We start from the raw sequence: 26,870 nt of genomic DNA on the forward strand, positions 1-26,870 counted from the left end.
GTCTATATACTCACTGGAGCATGGTCAAATTCTTAGTGGCCAGCCCACCCCACCTCCACATGGGAGAATGAGTCTTTCTCTGCCCACGTCCACACCAGAAGCCATCAACTAGGAGAGCCATGAGGTGCCAGATCTCCCGTGAGGGACAGGGCCAGCTCTCCTGTGCCCACACCATCATCAGTGCCAACTCAAGGCTGCCAGTGAGGGACAGGGCCAGTCCCCTTGTGATGAGCCATGTGGTAGCCTTTTTACTGTACTGATTGCTTCTTTTCTAAGAAGTCCCTAGCTATATGTCTGTCTGTCTGTCTATCTATCTATCTATCTATCTATCTATCTATCTATCTATCTATTTACCTATCTATCTATCATCCGTCTAATAGTTTCATTATTTATTTAGAGATCTTTTAAAATATTTTTTAAATTTTGTTTTGAGATTATAATATAATTACAAAATTTACCTCTTCCCTTTCCTCCCGCCACATCCTCCCACATACCCCTCCTGGCTCACTTTCAAACTCATAGCCTCTTTTGTTCCCCGTTAACTGTTGTTATAGGCATATATGTATACGTTCCTACATCTTTATAATGTTACTTATATATATGGTTTCAGGGTTGGCCGTTTGGTGTTAAGTAACCAGTTGGTGTGCTCTTTCCTGGGAAGGACCATTTCTCCTGCTATCACATAATTACTTATTGACTATACCACAGGAAGATTGGGTGCTCCAACCTTGCATGCTGTCTTCATCAACTCTTTAAACACATTCGTGCTATAAGAGAGCTCTGCCTTTGTTGTCCCTTGACAGTCCTTCCCCACCCTTCCGCTTGCCCCCTTCTCCCCGCCTCATGCCAGCTTCCACCTTCCCCAGACCTTGATCTCTACATGCCAGACGCTCTTGTGGAATGCCCACTGGTGAGAAATCCACAAAGCCCCTTGACCTTGTGAACTGAAATACCAGATGAAAAGATACTCCTCGGTCAGCCTTCAGGACATGACTGAGTACCTGATGCTATGCTGGGTCCTCTTCCAGCTAGCGTGGAATACGGTAGCGAACGGGGGTGGGGTGGGGTGGGGGGGAGGGTAAGTTACCTGGAGAAGTGCCGCGGGGTTACAGGTAAGACTGTACAGAGCGGGGACACAGAGTATACAAGAGACAACATCTATACTGCCATGTCCAGCAGTGACAAGAGCCGTGATGGAAAGTAAAGGAGACAAGAGGGGAGACCTAGAGGCATTGTTATTTGAAAGCAGATGACTAGAGAGGTCCTTCTACTGACGTAATGTTGTATTCAAAACCTTGAATGAACTGTGAGTTACTTGAGTTGAATTAAATCTAGGCTGTACCCAAATGGGTGGATGAGACATTTTAGAGAGCAGAGTTGGATGGGTGCCCATGGTGAAGGTACAGGCTGAATAAATATGGTAACATCCTTTGCTTGGGTGACAAGATCTGACTTTGGAAAAAAAACCATACTTTAACTACTTTTGTTGCTGTAATAGATGATAGTAATTTTATAAAATGGATAAATGAAGGCTTTTAGAATCCTTGATTATCTTTTAAAAATTGTACTTGTTTATTTATTGTATGAGTGTGTATGTGTGTGTGTGTGTAGTGTGTGTATGTTTGTGTATATGTGTGTGTGTGTGTGTGTGTGTGTGTGGTGCATATGTGTGCCATATCCCATGAGTGGAGATCAGAGAGGACAATGATAGGAATAAATTCTCTCTTACCTTGTGGGCACAGGAGATTAAACTCAGGTCATCAGGCTTGGTGACAAATGCTTTTGCCTATTGAGCCATTTAATCAGTCCTGGATTATTTTTTAAATACTATTTATTCAAAGACATATTAAAAACTAAGACTCCGGGCTGTGGTGGCGCACGCTTTTAATCCCAGCACTTGGGAGGCAGAGGCAGGCGGATTTCTGAGTTTGAGGCCAGCCTGGTCTACAGAGTGAGTTTCAGGACAGCCCGGGCTATACAGAGAAACCCTGTCTCAAAACAAACAAACAAACAAACAAACAAACAAACAAAAATAAGACTAGAGAGATGGCTCAGGGGTTAAGAGCACTTTTTGATCTCACAGAGGATGTGGTGGTTTGATTGAGAATGGCTCCATAGGCTCATGTGTTTGAATGCTTGGTTCCCAAGTGGACCTCTCTGAGAAGGATTAGGAGGTGTGGCCTTGTTGGAATAGGTGTGGCCTTGTTGGAATAGGTGTGGCCTTGTTGGAGAAGATGTATTACTGGGAGTGGGCTTTGGGATTTTAAAAGCCCATGTCAAGCCCAGTCTCTCTCTCTGCTTGATGCCTGCTGATTAGGATGTGAAGTCCTCAGGTACTGCTCTGGCACCATGCCAGTCTGCTGCCTACCTGCCATGATGATCATAGACGAACCCTCTAAAATTGTCAGCAAGCCTGTGCGGAGCCACCTAGGCTGAAGTCCTGGAAGGAAATGGCCCAGAAATCCTGCCAGTTTCCTGTTTGAAGGATTTGTTTGCTGGATTGAACACTTTTTTCCTGTCATTATCATTGGCCCTTTCAGAACATGTGTGTGTGTGTGTGTGTGTGTGTGTGTGTGTGTGTGTGAGAGAGAGAGAGAGAGAGAGAGAGAGAGAGAGAGAGAGAGAGAGAGAGAGAGAGAGAGAGTTGGGTTCATAACATGGTTTCTTCATCATGATTCAGCAATATGTTTTACTTTCTCGAAGCCCACTTGAGACTAGAGAGTCTTTTATGATAATGTTAGGGTAACTGCCCACACTAGACTTCCTGATGGGATTTGATGACCCAAGTTGTGGAGCTGGGATTATCTGGCTTCTGACCTGGCTTTATATTTTCTTTGTCTAAAATACTTTAAAAACTTACATCAGGAATCCCGTGTGAATATCTGGATTATTAGAGCACAGACAGGGAGTCTTCTCTTGCTATAACAGGGTGCCATTACAGATGACAGCTTTATGCATAAAGCCAGGCTGGGAGCCTCCCTGGCTCAGTGTGGACAGAGCGTGTGTTCCTGTGCTCGCTCCCTCGCTCGCTCACCCGCTGCTGCTGTAGCTGCACAGTATCATAAGCTTGCGAATACACCTTATCTTCCCCTCAATTGAATCTGATGCTATCTCAACCACTTTGCTTCCTACCTTTTCAGTGTGTGGTTGGATATTTATCTTGACTTCAGAGGCACATTTTAGAATTCAACATTCAACAGGTTCTGGATGTCAAAGTAAATTTAATTTTTAACCCCCTGTGGGTTTAGAGGACTAATAAATATGGTTTGTTGCTCTTATCAGAAGTTCTAGCCTCAGGAGAAATGGGCAAGAAACCCATACCTCAGTTAAATATGTAGAACTCAGAAGTGGGGGCTAGTTAACTCCACTGTTGTTTTGGTTACCTAGAAGATAATAAAATCAAAATCAGTTAAATACATAAATATATTAGTCATCATTCTTAAGGAATGCATACAGGCTTCATTAAGAAGGGAGTTAACAGCGGCAGTAAAAAATAACGAGAGTGTGAAACGATTGCCTAAAAATGAGGTTTAAAAATTTTTTTCAGTGTAGTTGAACTTGATTTTATGGTATTTGTTTACCTACTATTGGTTTTCAGTTTGCCACAGACAAATTCTACCACAAAAGTGCCCCTATGAATAGAAAAGTAGTGTTTAAATCTATCTCTTTTTGGTCAGGACCAGCAGCACATATGGCTGACTTCACACGCTGTGTTCTGTTTATTTACATCACTACACAGGGGAGACTTCCCTGATGTGAGTTTATCTCAAGGCAGTAATCCTGAAGGAATTAAAAGGAGATCTGAAAATATTAAAGATTGGCAAACAGGGAATTCTAGAAGAGGAAAACTTTGTAAACTTTTTTAAAAACCCGTGTTTTTAGATATAAGAAATGTAGCCAGGATAGCAGTACCATGGAAACGCTTACCAGTAACCCAGTTACCATCCCCTCCTCCTTCTTTCTTGGGTTGAGAGTCTGGGGGGCACAGGACTGTACAGTATCCCTCTCTCCTCTACCTGGTTTCTGATATTATTACCATGAAATGTGTAATAACATCTTTATCCTTCCCAGATTGAAAAAAAAAAAAAAAAACCACTGGCTTTGAAAAGTTACAGGCTATAATTAAAACTATCCTTTAATTGGGGCCAAATAAAGAAATTGTTGAAACCTTATCAACCAGTGATAGCTGATTATAGGTTTTACTGCACTTTCTGCAGTGTCTTTGATCTGAGTATGTTTTACCACATTTTAGCCCAGACTCAGTGATTTCATGGCCTTTAAATGAACATTATAGAACACCTACATGTAAAGTACTGGGCTTCTCTACACTTGCCCTTGTTCCCAAATAATGACATGGAGACCTTTATATTTATTGATCAGCTCCAGGCACTATAGCTGGACAGATACTCATAGATTCTAACCCGACCATGCTGTCCTGGGCTGCTTCACAGCCACAGGCATTGCCTGCTATCTTGGTTTCTCTCTGGCACCTCTTTAGTAACCTCATAGTGACTCCCTGGCCCACATGAGACCTTCTCTTTCCCTCTCAGGGCACCGATGTCCTGCCTTATTCTCTCCTGCCCAGCTATAGGCTTATCAGCTCTCTGTTGACTAATCGGAAGACAATGGAGAACAATGTTTTACAAAATATTGAATCAGAAAGAGCTTCATAATAATGACAGTATCAAGTCCAGACTGCAACCAGATCTCCTGGTACAGAAATCAGCAAATGAATACCCAGTGCACAAAAACATCCCCAAGACTTAGAGGATGATCATTTTCTAGGCGATTGCATTTGTTTTGTTTTGCCTTTTTTTTTTTTTTTGAACTTTTTATTGATTCTTTGTGGATTTCACATCATGTACTCAGTCCCACTCATCTCCCTCTCCCCTCACACCCATCCTCTACCCTGGCAACCTCTCCTTCAACAGAGGAAAAGAAGTCTCACTGTGGAAGCTGTAGCGGGTCACAGGTGACCCACAGTGTGCTCTTTTGTTCACATATTTTGCTCACAAATGCTCATTGTAATGACTCTTTGGTCTGGTACCCCAGCCTCTGGCTTCTGCTACTTTGTCAATATTGAAGCCTACCTGTGATTCCTCTCAGATATCCTGTTGTTTCCCTGTGTCATGGAGATCCTGAAGTTTTAGATCTGTAGGACCAGTGAAGGGGTAGATGTTGAAACAGATCAATTCAATACCCTGGATCTGAGCCTGAGAGCTATTTGAGTTGGTCAGCCTTCCTGCTTTCCCATGCTCACACCCTCCGGGCCGGCTCATCCACACCCCTGCAACCAGGGTCAGCTACTGTGATGCCCAGGCAAGATGCAGGGCCCACTCTCCTGACTGCTGCAGCAGGTGAGGGTCAGCCAGGTCTCCCACCTGCCACAGGTGGTAATGGGGAAGGAAAAAGGGGGAGGAAGGTTCTCTCTTCTTCATCCACACCATCACTAGGGAGATGAGTGTCAGAGCCAGCTCTCCTAAGACTGGCTTACCATCAACTCCTGCAGTGTGTGGGGCTGCTCTCAGGTACTGCAGCTGGCTAACGGTGGGGCCAACTCTCCTGCTTTCATAACCCCAGGACCAGCTCTTCTAGGATGCCCAGGTGAGGGGTGGGCATTATGCTTGTGCATTATGGCTCCAGGCAGGGTGTCTGTCCACCTCAGCCTGTGTGGCATGGGAATGGTGGTTCACCTCAGGCTAGCTACCTGTCTGGGCCCCATGGTGCTAGTCTGGTGGTGGTCTCTGGCTCGCACTCCTCTGAGCTCCCTCTGGGCCTGCCCAAGTGGCCACATGTGAGGGTCATCTGTCTCAGGCTCACTCCTGCCCAGGGCCTGTGGTCCCTGGAAGGGTTCTTCTAGTCTCCAGCTCACTCCTACCTTGGGAGCCCATCAAGGCTTGTACAGCATCAGACTGGTGGTCGTCTCAGACTAGCTCCTTGTCCAGATACGCTGGTGCTGGACTGGTGGTTGTCTCAAGCTTGGTTTTTTTCAGGGAAGACTCATCATTCAGATGTTCATAGGTCTGAACACTGAGCATAGACATAGCCTCTCTCCTTTCTGCCTCCTACTGATGCAATGTGACACAGCAGCCACACCTGCAGAGCCTCTAGGGGCAGGACTGAGATGTCCATAAATATATATTTTATAGTTTTTGTTTTGTTTTGAGACAGGATTTTTCTCTGTGTAGCTTCATCTGTCCTGGAACTCCCCTTTTAGAGCAGGCTGGCCTTGAACTCAGGGATCTGCCTGCCTCCGATTCCTGAGTGCTGGGATTAAAGTCATGTATCACCACACCCAGCTTAATTTTTTTAAAATTGTGTTTATTTAATGTATATGAGTGCACTATCTGCATGTACACCTGCATGGCAGAATTGGGCATTATTGAACTCATATAGGTGGTTATGAGCCACCACGTGGTTGCTGGGAATTGAACTCATGACCTCTGGAAGAGCAGACAGTAGTCTTAAACACGGAACCATCTCTCCAGCCACCCCCTCCCCCCAGCTTAGTTTTAATAAATATATTTTTATTGGCTGAAACCATATGGATCATATGGATTGAGCTTTTTTTCTCCCTTTTTATATCCCTTTGGGATACCACGAATCCTGTGGTTGGCAGAATGACAATCTATGCCCAGTCTTAGCCATCACAATTATCTCTCCACATGGCTGAGTTCCAGTCGCTCTGTAGGAGCCATTTCAAATGTTTGCTGTATTCAGATATCCCCTGCTGATTGTTTCCAGTCTCCCCTTGGGTTGACATTTCTGTCTGTCTTCTGCCTCTCTTGTTGACCAACCTCTCTACTAAGAAAAATAAAGCAGACATCTGTAACCAAGGGCTTTTTCTCAGGTGCTAAGTCTGAGTTCTAATGGCCTCACATTGAGCACCATTTATCACAGTTTGGGTTTTTACTAAGCCCACCCCAGCTCCTGAATAAGGACATGGAGACTTATTTTTATTTACAATGCTTATGGACATAAGTTAAGCTTGTTTCCACTAGCTTGTAAGTTATTCATCCCATTTATATTATTCTGTGTCTGCCACAAGGCTACTTAACTTTTCTCAGTTTCATATGTCCATCTTCCTCTAAGTCCAGGTGTGGGGGGTGGGAATCTTCCTGGGTCTGACTCTATCCCAGAGTTCCTCTCTTTCTGCCAGATGTCCCACCTTCTAATCTTGCCTCAGCTTATTGGCCGCCAGATTTTATTGACAGGTGATGCTTCCACACAGTACACAAGAGATTATCTTTACAGACACCCTGGGACCCACCTCTGGAGTGGACTGAAGAAGACAGGACCAGCCTATCTTGCATCTGTCTGTTTAGAACCCCATTGTTCTAAATATTCTAACCATTAACAAAGTAGTCTGAGTTAAGGTGTTGAGGAGTTTAATGTGCCATCTCTATCAGAAACAACTGTGTTTCTAATAAAGAATTCCTGTAGACATGGAACCCTTAACTCAAAGACATCAAGGCAAGGCACAGGAGGAGCCTGGTAGGTCTTCCAAGTCTCACCTTGTGGATGTTGTTTGGTACCTCCTGACTCAGCCCTGTGCCCACTGCTGATGCATCCTCTTAGACACACCTTTATAGGCGTTTCAGCTAGGTAAGAGTTTTTATGTTTCATTCTACATCACAAAAACCTCAGACATAAAGTTCTGAAAACCCAAACTGTGAAAGTTCTTCAGAATGTGCTCCCCTTTGGAGTAGAAGATTATTTTATACGTGCGAGTAGCTGGAGGCCTAATGAAGTGGTTATCTGCAGTCTTTAGTTACAGTATACAGAAGTTAATTTCAAAAAGTTTATCTCCTAAATCATCAACCTTTAGCATTACCTAATGGTTCTAGTGGAAATACTTAAATGATATTTCTTATGACTTTTTCCAAAGTGTATGGAATATTATTTTTTCTCTTACTACTTCTTGCTCAGTATCTCAGTTAACGTCTACTCTCTTGAGTATAAATCAGTATCTTGTGGGATAATATCATGACTTTGAAGGATGTGCAATATCTGTTTTAGTACCAGATGCCTCAATGATTATCCTTATTTTTAGTTTGCCTACTTACATTTTGTGTCTGTCCTTTGTGTGGCTCAAAGGCTGCTGCTCCTGCCTGCTGCCCTTTTAGTTTCTGTCCTATCTTCTCTTCTACAAACAGAACAGCTTGCTTCTAATCCTTTGGATTTACAACCCAGGTAACTGAGTTTAATAGGACTGTGTGCATAATGTGAGCATGTGTACTTTGCTCCCCCTGAGTATTTCTCTCTCCTCAGAGTAAAAGATATGAATTTCAAGAGTTTCAACATTTGTGTCGTTGATCTTGCATCAACAGCTTTTAATTTTATTTACAATGCAATTATACTTGAGTTATTCCTATTTTTTATGTATAACTTTTAAGTCATGAACAGAATTTCCATATATTCTTTGATTGGTGCATTTCTTCAATGAGACAAATTCTTACATACAATCTATACTTATTTTATGCCTGGAAGATACCTTCCAAGTCCTTTGGATTTATCACTGCACAAAGAAAGATGTCCTTGCTTTCAGAGAGCATATTTTCCTCACAGAGAAAATAGATAATGGTCAATAAGCTTAATGACAATATAAATGACTATTTATGTTAAAAATGATATGCATTATGGAAGAATCAAAACAAGACACACCTTTGCTGATCTTCACTTCCTTGAGAGAGGCACAGCTGAGAAATTCTCCTGACGTTCCTGTTGGCCTTGGTCCTTCCTGCTGATGCTGAGGTCTGGCTGTCTCAGTCGTGCCACTGCTACTGATTCCTGTTTGCTATCCCGACCCTACTGAACTAGACTATTGGTGTATCTGGAATGTGTTTGCAGGTGATTGAGCTGCTGCCTTGTGTACTGAACTGACAATTACCAAACATAGATGGGAGTTACTTCAAAAAACCTTTCTAAACAGGTCCACTTCCCCCGTATTCTTTCTTTCCCACTGAAAAAGGTGGTGGGCTTAAAGGGAGGTTAAAGAATTTAAGAATCATCATTAAAAATAAGATTTAAAAAAATAAAAGTTACACCCAGTAAAAGATAGGAATGCTAGTGGGCGGGGTGGAGATTGTAATATTAGTGTGGCTAGGATAGGGTTCATCTGGAAGGTGTTTTTGCAAAGAGGGAGGGATTTGAACTAAGCATAAGAAGTCTCAGCAATAGAAATAGGCAGGGTTTGGGTACATAGATTGCTTGAGGACCAGCTAGAAACTGGATGTCTTAGTCAGTGTTCTGTTGCTATGAAAGCATCATGACCACAGCAGTAATTGAGGCTTACTTAGAGTTCATAGGTCGAGTCCTTTGCCATCATAGTGGGAAGCATGGTGGCATGCAGGCTGACATGGTGCTGGAGAGGTAGCTTGAGAATTCTATATCCGGATCCACAGGCAGCAGGAGGTGGGGGGGAATGGGTCTGGGCCTGGGCCTGGCTTGAGCATTTGAAACCTCAAGGCCCTCCCCCAGTGACACACCCCTTCTTCTAACAAGGCCACACCTCCTAAGCCCAGTCTAGAGTCACCACTTCCTAATGACCATACATTCAAATATGTGAGCATATGGGGCTGGTCCTATTCACACCGCCACCACACTGAGAAACAGGCAGGTCATATAGTGACTGAATGCCTCTTACAAGGACCTCAGCTTTCACTCTGGGTTTGAGAGGAGGATGGTGTGACTAACATTTCTATTATTGTTGTTATTTTAGTTTTAAAACGTTTTTATTTGTATTTGTGTGTGTGTGTGTGTGTGTGTGTGTGTTTTGAGGGGCATTCGTAGAAGCTACAGGCACTTGTGAGTTGCCTAACGTGTGTTCAGGGATCCAAATTCTAGTCCACTGCTGGAGCAGTAAGCATTCCAAACCACTGGGTCATATTTTAACCCCTTTGGCTTACATCTTAAAGTATTGCTATGATTGTAATACTGAAAGAGTCACAGAGAGAAGGACCAAAGAGGCAGAAGAGAGACCTAGTAGGAAGTCATTGGAAGAGAGACCTAGTAGGAAGTCATTGTAGTTATCAGCTGAAAGATGAATTTGGCTTGGCTCAGGAGGGGGCAGGGAAGATGTGGGAATCGCTGGGACACATGCTGGGTAGGTTCTGCCCATGAGTTCAAAGTAGGACTATCTAGTGCTGTGTTCTTCAAGGCTTGTGTGCTGGAACCCTGACTAGGGTTGAGGGAGCGAAGAAAAAAGAGACACAGATATACATAGAGTGAATTGGGCTCAGTTGGAGTCTGCTACAGGTCCCAACCCAGAACCTCAGTGTGTTTAATAGGAACAGCATAGGGGGAGTGGTTAGCAAGTCTCTGTAGGTGAGTAGTCTCAGGCTGTCATCTTGTTTTTGCTTTTGAGACAGACTTTCTCAGTGTAGCCCTGGCTGTCCTGGAACTGTCTGTAGATCTGGCTAGCCTCAGACTTTACCTCCTGACTGTTGGGATTAAAGGCGTGTGCCACTACACAGGCTGCAAACATCCAGAGGAAGCTGCAGATGCTAGTCTTCATATGCACTGACCATAAACACTCAGACTCTCGGGAGAGCTTTCCCATCCCTGAGCCTCACACAGGGAAGGCGTTGCCACTTTCAGGAGGCTAAGGCTTTGGATTCCTCCGCATGGCCTTGCTCATGGAACAGTACACACTCGCTCAGGGCTTGACTCACTCAGTGCTTCCTCTGTCCCCTACAACGTAGGGAAAGAGGTCAAGAATAATCCTGAGGCTTTTAGATGGGTCGTGGGGCCATCGGTTTTGTTGGAGAAGGACCTATTCAATGTGGACCTATTGAATTTGCCATAGACATTCTACTGGTCATGTTGGATAAGAGATTGAACATGCGACTGTGGAGTCTGAGAGACAGCTCTGAGCTGCAGATAGAAATTTAGACCATTAATATGTAGACAATATTTAGAGCCATAAAATTGATCACCAAAGAAAAGTTGGTAATAGAAAAAGAACATTTTGGAGGATGAGGCATAACTAACAAAAGAGCTGAGTGGGAGGAGTTTAGAGCAGGAGACAAGGAAAGGAGTGTGGAAGGGGCTTTGGGAGGCAAGGAAGATGTTTTGAAATATCAATATATACTGTGTCGTGTTGACTAAACATGCAAGAAAAGTGAGGGTCTAGAAAGCTTACTGACTGGTTTGTATTTGAGGTTTTGTGTCTTAGCATGCTTTGCTGTCAAGCTAACCAACAACCGTGTCAGGTCAAGGCTGGGGTGTGGGGACGATGGCGGTGCTAAAGTCAAAGCCACAAGACTTATATCCCAAGCCCAGGACAGTTGCCCAGCTGATGGATAAGGCTGCCACTGAGGCCATTCTGTTAGAGCACACAGTACAGAAGCAGTCAAGTCAGGAAGCTGAAAACTGAGACAGGGAGGTGCAGAGGAGAAGAGTACGGATAACGTGGCTGCGACTGTGAGATCTTAGAGTGATGGTTCTCTGTAACAGATGGGGAAGAGAACAGAATCAACATCCCCCAGACAAATACTGAACTCCATAGAAGCAAGCCACTGCAGCTGAGGCACGCAGGCTGCCATGAAACGCAGAAGTGATATTATCAATAAAGCTAGAGTTGGCATGTCACGAACAAATAAACAACATATGGCTCATTGGTTGCCACATCCCTGCAACCATATCCGCTCAGGGGACAGCGTGCCTCTGTAGTTTCCAGTTCTCGAATACGTGCTTCTGGCACACATGGAGGCTGTGAAATTATACCTACCCAGTTTACCTGAGAAAAATTGCTACCATAAAACAACCATGGATTTCTGGTGTGGATCAGATGGATGGTTGCAATTGTCTCTGTTCCTTCCCTAAAGTCCGTCTGTGAGCTCTGATGTTATTTATTATGTATAAAGCAAGTAAAAATAATAACAAAAACTCTCCTCCTCCCCTCTTCCTCCTCCTCTTCCTCCTCCACCTCTTCCTCCTCCCCCTCTTCCTCCTCCCCCTCTTCCTCCCCCTCTTCCTCCTCCTCTTCCTCTTCCTCCTCTTCTTCCTCCACCTCCTCTTCCTCCTCCTCCTCTTCCTCCTCCTCTTCTTCCTCCTCCTCTTCTTCCTCCTACCCCTCTTCCTCCTCCTCCTCCTCCTCTTCCTCCTCTTCTTCCTCCTACCCCTCTTCCTCCTCCTTTTCCTCCTCCTTCTGGCTTCTCAGCCCACAGTGGCCACTGGAGGACCCCACAGAGAAGTTGGGAACCAAGTGTGTGTTGAGGGATATTCACAGGCCTGAGACAGGGCCGGAGACTTCAAAAATCCAGGACATTCTGGCACTGCTGAGTCGCAAGGAGCTGAGAGCAGAGTTGGGGGCCAGCAGGCTGAGGACAGTGACTAGCCTAGGGCTGGGGTGGGGAAGGTTGGGAGAAGCTCTGGCTTTGCTCATCAATGAAGGTCCTTAGCTTGGCTATGGTCGTGGCTGGGAGTGCAGAGAGGCCTTCTACAGGAGAATTAAGCAGTAGAGCTATAGGCAAAGGCCCCTCCATGTTCCCCATGAAGGTTCTCGATGAAAGAGACAGTCCTTGGTTCCAAACTGTTTACTGGCTGTTCATCATGGAAAATGGGTGTGTGCCTACTTCTCAGGGTGGACCAGAGATTAAATACCTTTTGCAGGGAGGAATGTCTGGGAAGGGGAGCTTATTGGCTAAACCCTCAGGGCCTCTACGTACCTCATTAGCATAGAGAATTCTGTTCTGGGCCCTGATGACCACAGGTCACGATTCCTCATGTGGGAACTGTGGCCTGTATTCCAGGCTGGCAATCTGGCAGGGAGCAGGGAGGCACCGACTGCCTCAGGTGAGTTTCTAGGGACTCAGACCTGCTTTACCCACCAAGCTTCCTGGCATGGCTTACCGTCCCATATATAGATATTTGCATTTTCTTTGAGGATGGCTAATCTCACTCAGGAAGGAAATGTTACCCAATTTTAACAAAATAAAATACTATCATTTCAGGATCGAATTTTTTCAGTTCACCATTAAACAGAAATACATCATTTCCCTTCCCCTGCCCCATGATTCCTGTGTAAAACAGATGCCAAGAATAGTTTTATATGATATGAAAACTGCAGATGTATCATCCAAAATGTCTTGCGTTTCTCCACAGTGTCTGTGGATTTTGTTTTGTTTTTTTCCAGTGAAAATTAAGTTGAAGGAAAGTAGGTGAGACTGAGTGTGTTAGGAAGATGTTGCCTCACTTGTCTCTCAATGAAAGATCAGCAGGGAATTCACACCCAGAGCCTCAGCAGCAAGCTTCAGTTTGGAAGCCGATGGAGAAAATGTACATTTAGAAACACCCATGCTGAACTCTCAAAAGCAGTGGCCTGTGTGTAAAACGCCGTTCTTCTGGGTAATGGAATTGTAATGTAATGAAAATCTAAAAAATAATAAAAATGTATGTAGGGAGATACCCTGAAAGGCTAGAAGAATCTGTACCCAGAAGCCATGGGTTATTAAACAAAAACCCCCATGCCAGGGCTGGGCTACCTCCTTATGAGTTGTTGTCCAGTGGTCCCAGAAGCTCTCCAAAACAATAGATGCTCTTGCCATCTCACTTGTCCACCAGAATTAGACAATAAAACTCTATTCTTGAAGATATCACACATCTTGGATTCAAAGAAATGCAGAGAAATCAAGCTTGAGTTGATTTGGAAGCGTCTTCCCTGCTGGCTAGCTTGCTTAGTCTAGAATTTACCTGAAGGATGCTATGGGAAAAAGGAAGGCAGCGAGGATCTTAACCAGTTGCCTGAATCCTTTGATCTCTAAGATCAACTTGACAGGAATGATGTGCCCCTTTGTGTATTAGTGGCACTACTATTATGAGTGTAACCAGCTGCTCTCTGGATTTGAAACTTGTTCCACAGGAGAGTTGTCTGTGTTTGGTATTATAAACCTGGTCAAATACTCATGCCAAGAGAGAAAAATCATAAGGCTCTGTGTGGGAGTGGGGGGTTGAATTCCCATTTAAATATTTATGTTTATACCCTCTAGCCTTAACGAAAGAAGCCCCCCTTTCCAATGATCAGTGGTGAAGGTGGTGACTCATTGTCATACAGGGTGTTGACAATAAGTGATGGATGAATGCTCAGTCCCATCCCCTTTAAAATCCAGGGATCATTAGAAGCAGGAGTGAGTGGGTGTGGGGTGGAAAGGATATAAGAACAAGAAGATGGGGAGAATGGCTGGGAAGTGCTATGTCCTGGGCAAGAAACATCCAAGGCAATCATGGTCTCATAGCAGCTGCTGGTACCTGCACTGGGTCTGCTTAAGAATGGGACCACTGTCAGGCACAGAGGGAGGAGGGGCTCAAGGGCCCCACCCTTCAGCACTAAGCTTGAAGATTGAAGATAACGGGGACTCATCAGCTTCTGTGTGTACCCACCATGGATTCCACCAAACTCCAGCAGATAGTTCCAATCCAGTGCTCATACAGATGGCCCTACTTAAATTCAATAGTTAATAAATCCAATTGGAAGCTATTCTGAGGAAGGGACAGGTAAGGATAAGGGGAGGTTGGTAGGTATCAGAGTGATGTGTGGGGTAAAGAGTAATCAATATACATTATAAGTGTGTCTGAAATTATCAAGTAACAATTAATCAATAAAAAAATTGGCCTCTTTTCTCCAAGGCATGCGTAATCAGAGTCATGGTCTTGTAGTTACATAGCTTATTCAAGATAGAACAGGTTTTGGGCACATATCTCTACAGAGATAAACTGTATGTCTTTTTTAATTTTTAAAAATATTTGTATTCTATTTTATTTACTGTGGTGTGTGCATGTTTCTTCCATGGCACATGTGGAGGTCAGAGGACAGCTTGTGGAGATGGTTCTCACTTTCTACCATATGGGTTCTGTAGATTGAGTTCAGGTCTTCAAGCTTGGCAACAGACACCTTTACCCATTGGGCCATTTTGACAGCCCCAATGTGTCTTAAACAAACATAAATATACTCTGAACTTATTGAATATACTTCTGTTTATACTACCAAATGACTGTAAAATGAAGATGGCTATCTTTTCTCTGTAGTCTATTGAGGACAGCTCAAAAGGTAACTATGCTGGCTAGTTTTATGTCAACTTGACAAGCTAGAGTCATCTGAAAGGAGGGAGCCTCAATTCAGAAAATTGCTTCATGGTATCCAGATGTAAGGCCTTTACTTAGTGATTGGTGGGGAGGGCACAGCCTACAGTGGTTGCTGTCATTCCTAGGCTGGTGGTCCTGGGTTCTATAAGAAAGCAGACTGAGCAAGCCATGAGGAGCAAGCCAGTAAACAGCACTCTTCCATGACCTCTACATTAACTTCTACCTTTAGGTTTCTTTCCTGTTTGAGTTCCTGTCCTGGCTTTCTTTGGTGATGGACTGCAATGTGGAGGTGTAAGCCAAATAAAGCCTTTCCTCCTCAACTTGCTTTTTGGTGATGGCATTTCATTGCAGCAATAGAGACCGTAACTAAGACAGGGACATTAGGTGCCGTAGTGTTTAGAGATTTACATTGTTTGGATGTGTGGGGTTTTCATTGACTGGGACAAAAATATTTTTTCTATTTGCACACAAACGGGCCCAGCTCTCTGCCAAGTAAAATCTTGGAAACTCGGGGTCACTGAAAGTTTGTGTTCAACGTTGTGTTCAACAGCTGTTCAGATTGTATTGTTCAGATGTATTGCCAACTTAAAATGCAAAGAGGGAAAATATACATATTATTTTAAAATTTTGTTTTGGCTGGTTTTATGTGCTAGGGATATTCTTTAGAACAGAACATGGAACTATTTTTAATCTTGTTTTTGTAAATGAAATATTCGATTTGTCACATTTTAAAGCAATTTCATTTGGAAAGTGAACTAGTTGTGGGAGCCAGTAGATTTTTTGAAGCCAAAAGTGTGTGTGTGCGTGTGTGTGTGGGGGAAGCAAATCTTCTTTGGATTCATCAAGAAATAACACTTTCTGGCAGGGATGCCAGGATGCTTGGGCGGAAGAGAGCCAGCTGTGCCTAGTGACGTCAGCATTCTTGGTCTCACCCAAGGCAGGGCTGGCTGTTTCTGCCTACAGTGCTGATTCTGGTAATCTTGCTTCCCTTCTGAGGACAGCAGGGTGCCGTCGCTCACTGCATATAAAAATATGGCCACTTCGTTTTCATGAAAAAGAAAGACAAAAAGCTGTGCGGCTTGTTTTTTCATTTCTATTGTTGTATAGGCTGACGATGCCGACAGAGAGCCAGCATCTTAGCATTTTCTACTTGGCAAGAGAAAATTTGTATTATGGCTAGGGTCTCTCTAAGGACATCTGGTTGGTTAGCAAAGAAAAAAAAATACATTTTTTCGGGGGTTAGAGAGATGACTCAGCAGTTAAGAGCACTGATTGTTCTTCCAGAGGTCCTGAGTTCAATTCCCAGCAACCACATGGTGGTTTACAGTCATTTGTAATGGGATCTGATGTTCTCACACCAGAGTGTGTCTGAAGACAGCTACAGTGTACTCATATACATTAAAAAAGAAAAAATAAAGTTGTCTTCCTGTGTCCACCCCCCCCCCTCCACACACACAAAAAAGAATAAGTTTTTCTCAAAGCCATCCTTTTTGCTCTGTATTGAGATCAAGTGTTCTAGCATATTGCGGAAGTGTTTTACCTGATGAATCTACCTGTTGGTCTATTTGGCACCTTTCCCAGGCACCTTTTTGACAACGAGGGAGCCTGATAAGTGAATAGGCATTATATATGGCCACTCTGTCCCCTTCGGCAGGGAGTTTCCTTTGGACCTGACTTTCCAGCCTTTGTTGAGAACAGGGAGCAGCATATTCTCTTTTGTAACCGCTTCTCAGCTGAAGTTAGGACGGTGTTGTCAGGCCCGTGATGGCTGGAATGTTAGTCAAAGGCCAGGAGGGAATTCAGGCCATGGGGCGCCTGACCAGATGAGGAGACAGAGAATTATGCTGGATGGACTAGTTCATACCAGCTTTCAGCCAGTCCAGGGCTCTCTTGCTTTGGAGGACTACTTGGGGCTGGCATGTTATAGATCACTTTTGGAATAGTTTGTAATCTGCAGTTGATTTCTGGATGGTGCTTAACAGCTGAGTGGAAATATGCAGAGACAGATATAGACTAGGGATGGAAGTTAAAGTTAAGGAACTTGAAAAAAAATCTTATATTTGGAGCTTCCCGCTTAGGAGTAGATAATGGGTGGGGAAGCTTAGGCTGTTGATTGGCATGACAAATAGTTATCTGGTGTCCATTATCTGGTGAGACTGGTGGATCCAAGTTGCAATTCCCTGAAGTTAATTTGAATCTCTGAGTTTACAAAAAGATAAAAGTTTTAGTTAGGGCCTGGAGAGATGGCTCAGCAATTAAGAGCACTGACTGCTCTTCCAGAGGTCATGAGTTCAATTCCCAGCAACTACACGGTGGCTCACAACCATCTATAGTGAAATCTGGTGTCCTCTTCTTGTGTGTCTGAAGATGGTTACAGTATACATATACATAAAATAAATAATTCTTAAAAAAAAAAAAAAAAAAAAAAACCAACTCTGTTAGGGGCTGGAGAGATGGCTCAGAGGTTAAGAGCGCTGGCTGTTCTTCCAGAGGTCCTGAATTCAATTCCTAGCAACCACACAGTGGCTCATGACCATCTATAATAAGATCTGGTGCCCTCTTTTGGCCTGCAGGCATATGTGTGTGTGTATATCTATATCTATATCTATATATCTATATCTATATCTATATCTATATCTATATCTATATCTATATCTATATCTATATCTATCTACCTATCTATATCTCCATTGTTTATAATTGGTATTGAAATCAGCATTGTATAAAAAGCAGTTAACAGTTGTCTGTAAAACAGCTGTAGTAGACACATGCTGTGATGTGAATCATAGCAAAAGCTATGGCTTGGGGCTACAAAGCATGAACTTCCTTTTTTCTGTCTAGAGGGATGGATGTAGATTGGATTTAGATTTTTTTTTTTTAGCATGATGAGAAGCATCTTTAAGCCGGGCGGTGGTGGCGCATGCCTTTAATCCCAGTACTTGGGAGGCAGAGGCAGGTGGATTTCTGAGTTCGAGGCCAGCCTGGTCTACAAAGTGAGTTCCAGGACAGCCAGGGCTACACAGAGAAACCCTGTCTCGGGGGGGGGGGGTGGGGGGGGAAGGGAGAGGGAAGCATCTTTAAGTTTATATTTAGAAGACAACCAAAGGAAATTTAACATCTTGAGCTTGTGACTGATAACAGCCGTCAGTGCGTTACCAGCTTATTAGATCTCCGTTGATAAATGTTAAAATTCTGAACCTTTGAAATCTTAGTATTATACTAGCACAGAGGGGGAAGAAATATGAAACTTTTTATTTTTTAATTTTAAATATATTTTTTAGACTTTGTAGCCTATTTAAAAGTTTTTATCTTTGGATACTATATCCTTTAGTATAAACTTAAAAGGGTCATAGGACAGCATTGCCTCTTTAATTGCTGCGTAGGACAGCATAGACCTTCAGCTGCCAGACCCAGAAAGTCTGAGAGATTTTCCTGGATGAGGAACTTGGAAATTGGCCTACCTTGACCTAGGCAGAATAGGACAGTCAACCCAACAGTATTGGGTTAGCACAGTGGTTAGCATCACCACACTCCAGGTCTGTGCCCTGTCCATCGTTTTTAGACACCTTAGGACCACCTCTAGGACCTGGCTTTTTTTTAATCTATCATAGAAAGCCTTTTCTATTAAATATTTTAAATGCCGTATTCAGCAGATCTCTGAAATTTTTTTGAGGGTCATCTATTAAGTATAACTGGTTTTAAATAAATTTTTACATGTCTTAGTTATTTGCTTTAGGCTTAACCTTGAAACATATATAGAATGATAAACAGTTTATTCCGGTAAAAAATTACATTTGTACTTTGCATGACTATAAATATAGTTCTGAACATATCAAAGAATTTGACCAATTTTAAAGGTGACCATTAACTTGTGTGTTTTAATCCTTATTAACCTTTTACAACAAGTTAGTGCCTTTTATAAGAGTAGAATTCAAAGTTAGTTTTAAATTGATTAGCATTTTCATTTTAACATTAGCCCTTAGAAACACTGAACTTAGCAGTGGGGTTTTTAGACTGTGCTGTGAGCCCGGTAGAAAATTTTAACAGGAAACACAGTAGCCATTAATGTCTCACCTTCTCCAGCAGCAGGAGCCAGTTCTTAAGTTTTGCGTAGTTTGCTGCCAATAAGCGGCACCTACACATCAAAGTATCTGGTCTTTCATCCTATCATACAGTCTTGTAGAGCCAGCAACAGACTTGGGCGCATCACTGAAGTTAGCGGGTTTTTGTTTCAAATCAAGGCAGACTTTAAGATTCCGTTTCTTCTCCTAGGTCTCTCCGTGGGACCGGCGTGCTGAAATCCTCATTTTCCCTCTCGGTTTCTTTTTAATTCTGTCTTTTATTTACCATCTTTCCACTATTTTGCTTTGGAGTCCTTTTTTGTCATTTTCATTGAGATCCTCCGTAGGAGCCTGCTTCTATGAGAACCTTTTAAGATGGTTATTGGATTTTTCAGGTGATGAAAATCACATACGTATTTGTAGATATCTAAGGCTTCCTACCTAGAATCATTTCATGTAACGTTCTGGAAATGTCTGGCAGCAATAGTCCTCTTTTTATGCACAAAAACAGCAAAGAGGAAGTAATCCATGGGGTGGGAGGGAGACCCTTGCTGGGCACAGGGACAGACTTCGGGTGGGCCTTTGTGCTTAACCTAAAAGAAAATATCTTAAGTTTTTGTACTTATAGGTGTGATCCTAACTGTTATGAAATATGGGGGGGGGGGAGGGAGAACATAGCAGGCCCATTCCAAGGTGGCCCCCTGAGAAATCACACTAGGCGACCTGGTATAAAGGGGGCTTATTTGGGGGAAGGGAATGGAGTGAGGGCCTAGAGAGACGGTAGAGGCAGGCAGAGGGCAGAGAAGGACAGAGAGAAGAATAGAAAGGATAGGAAGTGGGAGAGAGAAAGAGACCGGCCAGAAGCACGTGGAAACAGGGACAGAGTGCTGGGGTGGCGAGGTAGTCCTTTTATACCGGCATGTACTAGGCAGCAGGTAATGGCGTTGTCTTACGCTGCTAGGTCTCTGGGAGGAGCCTAGCAGAACTGCCTGTAAGCTAATACTAACTCTTCAGCTTTTTCATCTTTTATCAAGAATAATAGAGTTCCCCCAGACCCACACCCCCATTTTCGCCTGTCCAAAATCTTGGTCAGGTCCTATCTCACGGCATTAAACCTCTGTTATGTTATATTTTAATCAGAAGACCAACTAAGCATGCCAGTCCCCACTAGCATTTTGATGTCAGGTTGGCATCAAAATCTGGCCAGAAAGACAAATAGCCTTAAGCCAGAAGGTGGCTTGGACTGATATTTTTTTTTCTTCCTCATGAGGCAGTTTCCTTTATTTCCCCTCTTATTTGTTTGTTTCAGGCAGTTTGTTTATCTTGACTTTTTAATGACTTTGTTTTTGGCGTACTTCTCTAAAGTGTAAACTTTATAATTAGCAAAATTATTAGAAGAAATGCAGAATTTGAGGACATTTAAGGGCAAACATTTTGGTTCAACCCATGACATTTGCGATAAAGTGTCCATCTTAATACCCATTATTAAGTTTCTTTTTTTTCTTTTTTATAATTATTTTTATTTATTTACATTCCAGCCATTGTCCCCTCCTAGTCCCCTTCCCACAGTTTCTCATTCCATTCCTCCTACCCTTGCCTCCCCAACAGGCCTCCCCCTTCTCTGGGGCCTCAAGTGTCTGGAGGATTAGATACATCTCTCACTGAGGCCAGATCAGCCAGTCCTCTGTCGGGGGGGGCCTCATATCAGCTGGTGTATGCTGCCTGGTTGGTGGCTGAATGTTTGAGATATCTCAGGGGTCCAGGTTAGTTGTGATTGCTGGGGTCACCCCCATCAGCTTCTTCAATTCTTCCCCTAATTCAACCATAGGAGTCCCCCACTTCAGTCCAATGGTTGGGTGTTAAGTATGTGCATCTGTCTCAGTCAGCTGCTGGTAGAGCCTCTCAGAGGACAGCCATGCTAGGCTCCTGTCTTCAGTCCCTTCTCTATTTTTATCCTTGCAGTTCTTTAGACAGGAACAGTTCTGGGTCAGGAATTTTGACTGTGGGTTAGTAACCCCGTCCCTCCACTCGAGTCCCTGTCTGTCTACTGGAGGTGGACTCTCTGAGTTCCCTCTCCCCATTGTTGGGTATTTTGGCTAAGGTCACATCAACTGAATCATGAGAGTCTCTCACTTCCAGGGTCTCTGGTACTTTCTAGAAGGTCCCCCCACCTTTCACTCCTGAGGTTGCATATTTTCATTCATTTTCCTGGTCCTCTGGGCTTCTCTCCTGTCCCCCGCACCTCCACCCCATACCTGATCCTATTTCTCTTTTCCCTTTCTCCTCTCATCACTCACTCACATCCCTCCCTCACTCACTCTGCCTCCTATGAGTACTTTCGTCCCCCTTCTAAGTGGGACAGAAACATCCTGTCTTGGGCCTTTCTGCTTGTTACACTTCCTACGGTCTACAGGTCATATTCTAGGTACTCTGTACTTTTTGGCTAATATTCACTTAGCAGTGAGTACGTACCGTGCATGTCCCTTTGGGTCTGGGTTACCTCACTCAGGACATTTTCTAGTTCCATCCATTTGCATGCAAAATTCATGATGCCCTCACTTTTAATAGCTGAATAGTATTTCCATTGTGTAAATGAACCACATTTTCTGTGGCTCCAGAATCTGTGTTGTCTCCAGATTTTGGCTATTACAAGGCTGCTATGAACATAGTAGAGCACGTGTTCTTGTGATATGGTGGGGCATCTTTTGGGTATATGCTCAAGAGTGGTATAGCTGGGTCTTCAGGTAGAACTATTTTCAATTCTCTGAGGAGCCACCAGATTGATTTCTAGAGTGGCTGTACCAGTTTGCAATCCCACCAGCAATGGAAGAGTGTTCTTCTTTCTCCATATTCTTGACAGCATCTGCTATCATGTGAGTTTTTGATCTTAGCCATTCTGATTGGTGTGAGGCGGAATCTCAGGGTCGTTTTGATTTGCATTTTCCTGATGACTAAAAGCTTTGAACATTTCTTTAAGTGCTTCTTGGCCATTCAAGATTCTTCTGTTGTGAATTCTCTGTTTAGCTCTGTACTCCATTTTTAAATTGGGTTATTTGGAGGTTAACTTATTGAGTTCTTTATATATTTTGGCTATTGGCCCTCTATCAGATGTAGGGTTAGTGAAGATTTTTTTCCCCCCAATTTGACCTATTAATGATGTCTTTTGCCTTACAGAAGCCTTTCAGTTTCATGAGGTCCTATTTATTAATTGGTTTTTGTTTGTTTATTTATTTATTTATTTAATATTTTTTTTGAAAATTTTTTAATTTATTTTTTATTAGATATTTTATTTACACTTCAGATGCCGTCCCCTTTCCCCATTCCCCCCCTTAGAAAACCCTTATCCCATGCCCCCTTTTCCTTTTTGCATTTATACATTTTTTAAAAAATAATGTTAATCATAAGCGTTATAAGTTTGGAATTGTTCAATCAGAGGTGTAACCCACTGACCAACCTAGATATAACAACTATCTTTGACTGGTGGAGATACATGAATATCTGCCTCCCTGTCTCCCCCCTCTTTCTCTCTTTCATCACCTAGCTTCTCCTCTCCTTCTTCTTCTCCTCTTCTTACTCCTTTTCTTCCTCTCAGTACTCCTCCTACCTTAGCTCCTCCTACACATCACCCTTCCTGTTAAAATGAAACTTTTCTCTCAAAATGCAATTAGAGCATAATTATGCCAATTTGTACCAGTGAGGTACAAGATAGTCCTAATACCCAGTCCATCCTTTTGTTGACTAACCAGTACCTCTGTCATCTATCCTAACTAAAACATTTAGTTCTGAACCTGGCTTTAGGATGAATGTCAGCTGACGACCATCCACTCAAATCTTTTCTCTTATGGTAAATAGCTATAAGTTTTCAACCCCGTCAGAAATCCAGAATGACTGAGTTAACTATAATTGTGGGAAGCACAAAGCATAGCTTCTAAAACTTAGCCAATTTATAGAGACTTCTGAACACCTGAAAAGCCCCTATACTACCGAACGTTGGAGCATCAAATCTTCAGCCTTCTGGCCCAGAATCATCTGACAGACCTTGGTGATGCAGGATTATTAAGGACTGATTACTCTGTCTAGGCAGATATAATCAGTCGACTATTCTGCATGTGTGTCCTTTTCTGGACAGTAATTTGTCTGTAGATGGAGAGAGGCAATTCTTGCCTAGTGGCTGTTACCACACAACTGGAGTAACTCCAAGGATGCTCAATTTCTTCTTAGAATCCACGACAGGAAGCTGTCAGGAGCAGACAGGTCTCTAATCAATATGAACATTAATATATAAATATTTGTAGCGTCAGTTCTATGGACTTCTGATGTTTTGAAAACCAACTATCCATGTAAGGTAACCTGGACTGTTGTCTGTTCACTCCTCTCAGCTATTTCTAAATAAAATATGGAAAACACCCTAACAATAAACTCAAAAATATGAATTTGCTATAGTCCCTTAACTCATAGGTTAACCATCCCAAATCAGTTAAAAAGGTTAAAAAAGGGCTGGGTCTAGGCATTGTATTCCTAAATGTGTTATACAGGCACAATGCCCATGAGCGTATCAATATTCATCTCATTTTTATATTAATAAGAGGCTCGTACCAATGAAAACCTTAAATTTGAGATCAAAGTAAATTTTGTACCATTTAAGAAATTATAACTTCATCTTGATACAGATTTCTACCAATAGGTTATGGCTATGCAATAAGTCCTAGCTAATCCCCCCTGTTCCAACAAAACCACTACTTGTCCCTAGAAAGACAGACCATTATTAACCACATTAGTCCCCAAGCTCAGGGAATAGGAGTGCTGACTCTTCGTTAACTTCTTCAAGCTGATTAAGGGCGTTGAGATTTTAGAAGAGGGGTGGGGGGAAGAGTAAGTTGATAAGCCTCTGATGCTGTGTCTTCACTGAATCCAGATGGAATTCCAGGACATCAGAGGTTTGGGCAGGTCTGCTCAGTATGCTTGATGAGTAGATACACCAAGGCTGTGTATTCTGTAATATACAATTCTCAGAACAAGTTTTAGTATCAAAAAAAAAAAAAAAAAAAAAAAAATTTCCCGCCCCCAGGGGGCTGACATTTTTTTTTAAAGATGTTGGTTCTGAAGACTTTCCCCCCCCTTGTTAAAATTGGTTGTAGTATTTACGTTTCAGATTTTATCCCCTTAGCCTACTTCCTCCCACCACCCAGAAACCTCCTATCCCATCCCCCTCCTCATGCTTCTATGAGGCAGTGACTGCACCTAACCCCCCTCACTATCCCCTCCCCTCCCTCACATTCCCCCCCCCACTGTGTGTTCATTTTTTTTTTTTATGGGACCAAGAAACTCCTCTCCCACCTATGTCCGACAAGGTCATCCTCCCCTACATATACCTCTGGAGTCTTGGGTCCCTCCCTATGTGTTCCCAGGCTGGTGGTTTAAACCCTGGGGGGGCTCTGGTTGTTTGGTATTGTTGCTTTCCACCTGGGGCCAATAACCCTTTCTGCTCCTTCAGTCCTCTCACTAAGTTCTCCATTGGGAAACCCCTGATCGTATCAGTGGTTAATTGTGAACATTGTCCTCTGAGTGTGTTAGTCTTTGGCTGACCTCTAAGGAGACAGCTATATCATGTTCCTCACATTATGCACTTCCAGCCATCTACAACAGTGTTTAGATTAGGTGGCTGTACATGGGGTGAATACCCAGGTGGAATGGTCTCCTGATGGCCCCTCCTTCAGTTTCTGTTCCATGTTTTGTTTCCCTATTTGCTCCCTTGAGCATTTTTGTTTCTCGTTCTAAGTTGAACTGAGGCATCCCCTCTTGGTCTTCCTTCTTCATGAGCTTCATGTGGTCTGTGGGTTGAGTCTTCGCTAATCCAAGCTTTTGGGCTAACATCCATGGAGATATGTTTGTGTAACTATCTTCTTTTGGGGTTTTTGGAAGATTACTTTCTTGCTTTTTCTAGGTTGTAGTTTCCCTCCTTGTGTTGGAGTTTTCCACCAATTATTCTTTGAAGTGCTGGATTTGTGTTGAGGTACTGTGTAAATTTGGATTTGTCATGGAATATTTTGGTTTTTCCATCAATAATGATTGACAGTTTTGCTGGGTATAGTAGTCTGGGCTGGCATTTGTGTTCTCTTAGGGTCTGTATGATATTGGTCCAGGATCTTCTGGCTTTTATGGTCTCTGGTGAGAAGTCTGGTGTAATTCTTATAGGTCTGCCTTTATATGTTACTTTGCCTTTTTCCCTTACTGCTTTTAGTATTTTTTCTTTGTTTTGTACATTTGATGTTTTGACTATTATATGTCAGGAAGTATTTTTTTTCTGGTCTAAACTATTTGGAGTTCTGTAAGCTTCTTGTATATTTATGGACCGCTCTTTCTTTAGGTTAGGGAAGTTTTCCTCTATAATTTTGTTGAGGATATTTACCGGTCCTTTTAGTTGGGAGTCTTCCCCCTCATCTATACCTATTATCCTTAGGTTTGGCCTTCTCATTGTGTCTTGGATTTCTTGTATATTTTGGGTTAGTAGCTTTTTGTATTTTGCATTTTCTTTGACAGTTGTGTCAATGTTTTCCATGGTATCTTCTGCACATGAGATTCTCTCTTCCATCTCTTGTATTCTGTTGGTGATACTTTTGTCTATGACTCCTGATCTTTTTTTTAGGTTTTCTATCTCCAGGGTATTGTCCCTTTGTGATTTCTTTATTGTTTCTACTTCCATTTTTAGATCCTGCATGGTTCTGTTTAATTCCTTTTCCCGTTTGGTTGCATTTTCTTGTAATTCCTTAAGGGATTTTTGTGTTTCCTCTTTGAGGGTTTCTATCTGTCTACCAGTGCTCTCCTTAAGTTCTTTGAGAGTGTTATTTATGTCTTTCTTAAAGCCCTCTAACATCATCATGAGAAGTGATTTAATTTCTGATTCCTGCTTTTCTGGTGTGATGGGGTGTTCAGGGCTTGCTCTGATGGGGGAGCTGGGTTCTGATGATGCCATGTAACTTTGGTTTCTGTTGCTTACGTTCTTGCTCTTGCCTTTTGCCATCTGGTTAACTCTAGTGCTGCCTGTACTTGCTGTCTCTGACTGAAGCCTGTCTTTCTAATTATCTAGCTTGTGTCTGATCTCCTAGGGGTCCAGATGTCTCTGTGATCTTTTCCAGCTGCACTGATTATAGTGGTACCTCTAGCATGCCTCAGGATATGGTGCCTCCAAGGTAGTAGTCCAGCTAGGTGTCTGCTGTTCTGGGTGCAGTGTCTCCTCTAGAATATCTCAGGATATGTTGTCTGAAATGAGTTCATTTGTTCCTCTGTGGCTCTGGATTGAGTGGACCTTCCAGTATGTCTCAGGTGGAATTTGGGGTCCACACAACAGCAGACCTGGTAGAGGTCTGATCCAGGCCTCAGATTTGAGAACTAGTTTCTAAGACACTGTCCAAGTTAGAGCGTTTGGGATCCCTGCTTCCTCTGGGTTCTTGGAGGTTGGGGACAGAGCTGCCACCCAAGATCTGCTCAGTGCTCTGGCCCAGACTGGAAGGAACCAGTGTTCCGGGCCGGGAGTGACTTCCTGGGTCCTTTTGGTTCCCAGTTACTCCCTGTTTAGGGTGGGCCCTGCTGTCTGCTTACCTAAGATACTGCCTGAATTCGAGCGCCTGAGATCCCTGCTTCCTCTGGGTTCTTGGAGGTTGGGGACAGAGCTGCTACCCAAGATCTGCTCAGTGCTCTGGCCCAGACCGGAAGGAACAGTGTTCC

At 43.1% G+C, this 26,870-nt stretch overlaps 1 protein-coding gene and 1 non-coding gene across 3 annotated transcripts in view; one reads left to right on the forward strand and one right to left on the reverse strand.

Moving 5' to 3' along the window:
* Positions 1 to 26,870, forward strand: part of Rapgef4 (Rap guanine nucleotide exchange factor 4) — a 285,813-nt gene that overhangs the window by 10,100 nt on the left and 248,843 nt on the right. The gene's annotated exons all lie outside the window — the stretch shown is intronic.
* LOC117704776 (small nucleolar RNA SNORA17) lies at positions 5,991 to 6,118 on the reverse strand. Its single transcript, XR_004606306.1, has one exon. It is a non-coding gene; the product is annotated as a small nucleolar RNA SNORA17 (small nucleolar RNA).

Source organism: Arvicanthis niloticus, chromosome 2 (genome assembly GCF_011762505.2).
Source record: "Arvicanthis niloticus isolate mArvNil1 chromosome 2, mArvNil1.pat.X, whole genome shotgun sequence".
In the NCBI taxonomy this organism is placed as follows: Eukaryota; Metazoa; Chordata; class Mammalia; order Rodentia; family Muridae; genus Arvicanthis; species Arvicanthis niloticus.